At 42.2% G+C, this 6,000-nt stretch overlaps 1 protein-coding gene across 3 annotated transcripts in view; it reads left to right on the top strand.

Moving 5' to 3' along the window:
* Positions 1 to 856: 856 nt before the first annotated feature.
* TTC29 (tetratricopeptide repeat domain 29) overlaps positions 857 to 6,000 on the top strand; it is a 273,501-nt gene continuing 268,357 nt past the window's right edge. For 2 of the 3 annotated variants that reach the window (XM_027513394.1, XM_027513393.1), the window contains exons 1-2: positions 867 to 947; positions 1,743 to 1,789. The gene's annotated coding sequence lies outside the window, so the exon portion shown is untranslated. Of the gene's footprint in view, positions 948 to 1,742; positions 1,790 to 6,000 lie in introns of all 3 variants that reach the window. The other variant, XM_027513395.1, reaches the window with a different exon arrangement.

Genomic DNA, 6,000 nt, shown 5'->3' with positions numbered 1-6,000 from the left:
AATAAAAACTTAGCTTTCCAGCACATCTATATTTGCGGATTAATAAGCAGCAAGCTTCACTGTCTTGCCCTCTATCTGTACGAGACAATGAGCCAGAAGTTCACTTCCTTATATTTACATGTGAGAGAAGGGGTGGAACCTTGGACTGCGATTAACTGGCTGACATTAAGTGGGTGTAGATATAAAATTCTGAGGAATTTTATTTTAAAACTTTCAGAGGAAGTTTTATTTAAATTTTATTTAAAATTTTAAATAAAAGTTAAATTTTATTTAAAACTTTCAGAGGAAGTTTTAAAATATATATGTAAAGACAGAACACGGGGAGAGTCTATGAAAGAGACCTTGAGATTTTAGCTCATCACCACTCAAAATTGGATTCTCTATCTGAAGACAGGATTGGGAAAGTTGTTTGCGTGGGACATGAAAAAAAATGGTTCTGAGCGCAACAGAGGCTGAGGAAGATGAGAATGAAGACTTATCCAGCTGGATAAAGTGGGGGTCTTGGGGGTCTTGAACGCCAAGCTGAGCGTTTTTCTGTCAATGCGTGGACGATAGGGCAATGTTGCAAAATATTGAGAATGCAGTGCCGAGAGGGAAATGATTCAGGTAGGCAAATTAGAGGCCTCTTGGATAAGGTGAACTAATTTCTGAGAGCTGTCTAACTTCTGAGAGCCGTCTGGCGTGAAAAAGCTGCCGGGTCCGTGGACGTCCCCAGCACTGCGCACACTAGGCCCCACCCCTAAAAGGCTCCGCCCCTGAGTCCGAGTAGAGTGGAAGCTGCACCAATCCAGAATCTCAGTTTAGCCTAACCCCGCCCCCTTCCGTCCCGTCCCGCTCTCTCTGTATCCCAGGAGACGCTCTTGCGTCCTCTCGATGCGCGTGCTCCGCTGTGTCTGGGAACCACCGCAGGAGGAGAGGGCAGCGCCGGCGCCCAGCACCTGCCACGGGTGAGGGACACACTTCGGCGGAACAGAAAACCAGAGTTGTTCCCCAGGACCAATCCATCGAGATTCGTGGCGGACTCCAAGAAGAAGACGGGTTATTTTTCCAGGCAGTCTCTCCTCTGACCCATACAGACCTTCCTCAGTCAGTGAGCGGCAAGCTTACTAAGCCAAGGCCCTCGCCATTTATTTCAAGAAATGCATAGAAGGGGGAGCACAGAAAGGCTCTCTCCTCACCGCCCAGTTTACCCTTTGAGGGCAGTGGAAAAAATTAATTAGTCCTGTTTAGAACTGGGTAGGAACTGAGATGCCCTCAGTTTTGGTAGATAACCAAAGTTTGAGAGATCACATTATCCCTAATGTCATATTTATATAATACATCGATTTTTGTTCTTGTTTAGTCGCTAAGTCGTGTCTGACTTTTGGGAAAACCCCATGGACAGTGGAGCCTGGCGGGCTACAGACCATGGGGTCACAAAAGAGTCCCAAAAGAATATATCAATAGTATTTCAGATGTATTGATCTTTCATTGAATTAGTGATTAGGTTCTCCCATAGGAGCTATACTTTTTTTTTTTTTATGGTTTGCATCTTTAATCATTGACATAATAAGTCAGCTGTCACAGCAAGATTTTTTTTTTTTAAGTTTATATAACGACAAGTAGATACCTGGTGTTTCGTGATACGAATAAATCTTATTCCATGATTTGGAAGCAGTGAGGGGAGTTAGTTAGTCTGTTGACTAATTTTTAACTTTTTCTCTTCTCTTCTTTGCTATTATTCTTTGCTTCCAAATTTTTAGGCTGAAGTCTGTAAACCTGGAGAGACCTTCAGCAGTAATCTCCAAATGTAAGTCGAGTGAAACATGGCCCACTTTCAAACACTTTTCCTGCTTTAAGTTTTGATTTAACTGTCAATCATGTCAGTTAGCAGGAAATGTGTGGTTTCTATTTATTTACAACCTATTTACCTCTCACAGAGTGCTAAATGTGTCCGAAAATACAAGGGATAAACATTTACTGACTTTTTATTTTATGTGATTTTTTTTTACTCTGTTCAGGAGCAGATTACTGACATTTCTTCTGTAGCTTTCTTTAAACTTTCATAGTAAAAGAGCTTGTGGTGATAATGTGAAAAGTTCCAATTCTTATCGATGATCTTGTTGATGATAGTAAAATCATATTTATTTTGAACTCTCTTGATGACACATGATATTTTTGCTTGCTGTGTGTTTATTGGTTTTATTTCTCACATTTCAGCTTTTTCCCCCCAAGGTGACTGAATTCTGGAGATAGTGGTCAACCTCAAACATAGTTACTCCCCAGGTAGCCGGTGTCTATACAACTCTAGGCTTCCCCTTCCTTTGTGTTTCTTGATAAGGGTATCTCTGGGGATTGTGGGGGAAAGAGGGTTACTCTTTGAAGAATTTTACTTGGGGGCCAGAAACTTAAACTCACACCATGGGACACATTCAGCCTGATCCACCTCTCTCAAACCTTTCATCCTGTATTTCTCCATTCTCATTTGTCTTTGCATGTGGGGGCCAAACTTAGAGATTGTAACTGTGATACAGGAGCCAACCAGGAGATCAAAGAATCCACCAAATCTCCTCTGAATACCAACAGTGGAATGGCTGAGGGCAACCTTTTGATGTTTGTCTCGGCTCCTGTGGTGCCTAGAGTACTCTGCCCATTTGGTAGCACTGGGGGAGCTGCCTCTGGGTCCCCTAACAGACAGCTTCACCCTGACCTCCTAGGGCTAGGCTCATTTGGGTACCAGCCAGGGAAGTACCACTCATTATTCTCCCTTAGGTACCCATCTTGAGGTAGCACCCATCATGTGTGGTGTGGAGCTAGGAGGACCCTGATAAAGTGTCAATTGTGAAGGATGATGGGTTCCATTTCTGCTTCAGGCCTAGATCAGCCACTCCCAGCACTAATCCCATTCCTTCTGGATGGAGCCCACTAGAAAGCAGGGAATACTCTCTAGTCCACACCAGGAAAATGATACTGTTCATATTAACAAAGAACAAAAGGCTTTCTTCACTCAACAGGTATGATTTCAGCCTGGAATGACAGGCCCCTACGTGTGCTTGCATTTTTTCTCACTTTTTTCCCTTTGGTTTGCTTCTATATGCTAAAATGCAGCTATTTTCTACTCTAAGAACATTCAGCAGAAATAAGACTGAACTGATCAGACATAAAAGAGATGGTGATTACTTAGATAGGAAAATAATATGTTACAGGATCCTTTTACATATTTGATGCATTTCAAATATTATGTCTGTCATAAAATTTGGTTCAACAGCTACCTATTATGTAAAACAAAATATCTTTACATAGCCATGTATGGGTTGTAAAAAACAAATCCCCCTTTCCCAACAGGCATAGGCTAGGGAGGATGTGGGGCTTAGAGCAGCAAAGGGAGCCCGTCACATTCCACCCTAACCTTGAGCTTAAACTTTCAACATAGAATGGTTGAAGGATATTTTTTCCAGCACACAGTTAGTAATTTTTTTTCCGCTTTATCATTCAGCTCTGACCACCCCCCATTCAGAGTTGTGCCTTGAGGCTTGCCAGCAGGGCTTGCGATACTTACATTAAACTAAATTTAAGAGTAAAGGTGCTCCTGCTGCTAATGTTCTTAGATCAGAGGAGAGCAAAATGAAGGAACTGGCAGCTGAAACTTTAATGGTTGGAAACGTTGACTCAGATTAAAAAAAAAAAATCACAGTTGATCTGTGTGACAAAGAAGACATGTTCCTCTCCACGTCTAACATGTGCATAAGATTTTATTAGATGCTTGTATTTTCTAGCGGAACTGGTCTAACCCAAGTAAACATCAGTGAGGATTAATTTTATATCACAACCTGGTAGGCCAGCTCTTGGGAGGCTTATACACGCCTTGCTGGAATACATGAGATGGCACTGAGTTTCTGGGGTTTGGTCCCTCTGTGTGCGAGCTAAGTTGCTTAGTCGTGTCCAACTCTTTGTGACCCCATGGACTATAGCCCACCAGGCTCCTGTGTCCATAAGATTTTCCAGGCAAGAATACTGGAGGGGGTAGCCATTTGCTTCTCCAAGAGATCTTCCCAACCCAGGGACTGAATCTGCATCTCTTATGTCTCCTGCATGGACAGGTGGGTTCTTTACTACTGGTGCCACCTGGGAAGTATATTTGGTCCCACTGTGTACACGTGTCTGGGTCTTCCTAGTGTTTGAAGAAATTGCAAGTACCTTTTTCTGGTTTTGAAGCTCCTTGAGAAACCCTTCAAAGGTCCCTAAGATTATGCAGAGATCACCTTTGCCTGATGCCTTTGGTAAGCATAGGGGCTGTCAGAACAGAGTCTTCATTTGTCAGGGAAGGAATGTCCAGACTGAATCAAGAACAAGCTTCCTTTCTTTCCCTTTCCAAATCCCCTTGGGGCAGACAGGTCTGGGTTAGGAGCTGAGATGGCCCAGATTTGCTCTGATTTGTTCCATAACAGCTGAGGACTCTGCAATCCAGAGTCTTCGCAGCTTCTCTGAAACAGGCTCACAAGGAGTAGGATTGGGGAGCCTTTGCCCTTTAAATCTGTTCACCAGGTCTAATTCTGCCTTAGCTTTAACTTCTCACTACATGTTCTATACAGTATTGTCATTTAGTAAGTTCTGTTTATCCAGTTAACTCAACAAGTTGATATAACATCTGATCAGAAAAATACAAATTTTTATATACAAAAAAGTTAAGTAACTTTCTTACGAAGTTATGGCATATAATACATTATGTTTCTTAAATGTTTGTTTTGGAGGAGATGACTGACATTTGCTATTTAGACTGAGTGCTTTAAAACTATAACTGTATAAAAATAAGTAGACCTTATGTTTCAAGGATCATGTCATACACTAATAATCTGGGCAATATTAGGATTCTATAGACTTTCCCCATGGCTCAGTGGTAAAGAATCACTTGCAGTGCAGGAGACACAGGAGATGTGGGTTTGATCCCTGGGTCAAGAAGATCCCTTGGAGGAGGAAATGACAATCCACCCCAGTATTCTTGCCTGGAGAACCCCATGGACAGAGGAGACTGGCAGGCTACAGTCCAAAGGGTCACAAAAAGTCAGACGTGACTGAGCACACACACACACGCATTATATCTAAAACATGACACTTATCTCCATTAGAATTTTCTCTTTATTATGCAAATAATTATTTTCAGGCCAAGGTATTTTTTTTTTTTTTCAGAAACACTAGACTGCCTATTTCCACACTGAATTTCAAAAGACTTTTCCTCAAATCTCATTGCTTTTCCAGCCTCCATCTTGCCATGGCTTTGTACACAGCTCTAGAGGAATATCTTGTCTCTGTAGGCCACAGGCAGTCCTACCTTGAGTCTGACCACATCTCTCTCTCCACCTCTACCTAAACCACCATCCTCTGTCATCCAGATTTCATAGCAACCTCCAGCTGGTCTCCATGTCTTCCTTTCTGCCCCCTGCAGTCCAAGTCCAAAAGGGATGCCAGAGTCATCCTCTCAGGGTAGAAGTCAAACTGTCACTCCTGGGCTCAAAGCCTCCAATCAGCGTAAAAGTCCTAGTTTTTTATGGTAATCTTCAAGACCCCATATCATCAGAACACCACCAAATTTCTCCTTAACTTCTCTGATGTCATATTTTTCTGCTGCTACTCATCCCTGGCTACTGGTGAACACTGGGTCCTTTTTAGTTCCCTGCTTGATTTTCAGCTATAGATCCCATCATCATCTGATCTTCTGTGTTATTTTTGCTTGTTTGTGTATTGTCTGTTTCCCCACCTTACTGACCCTATCATATAGATTCTGTGAGGTTAGAGATTTTTGTCTTTTTGTTCACTGCCTCATCTTCAGTACCTAAAATAGTACCTGGCACAAAGTAGTAGCTTAATGCGTATTTGTTGATTAAGGCCCAGATTGATGGTGATTTACCCTAGGTCACACAGATAACAAATACTGGAGGAAGTGATTTAGAACCTGAAATGAGCCTTGCTTATGGGTATGTGACCCATAATGGTAGATGTAGAAGTCAAATGGTAGAGGTCAAA

Source organism: Bos indicus x Bos taurus, chromosome 17, assembly GCF_003369695.1.
Source record: "Bos indicus x Bos taurus breed Angus x Brahman F1 hybrid chromosome 17, Bos_hybrid_MaternalHap_v2.0, whole genome shotgun sequence".
NCBI lineage: Eukaryota > Metazoa > Chordata > Mammalia > Artiodactyla > Bovidae > Bos > Bos indicus x Bos taurus.
This window is presented reverse-complemented; position numbering and strand designations above follow the sequence as displayed.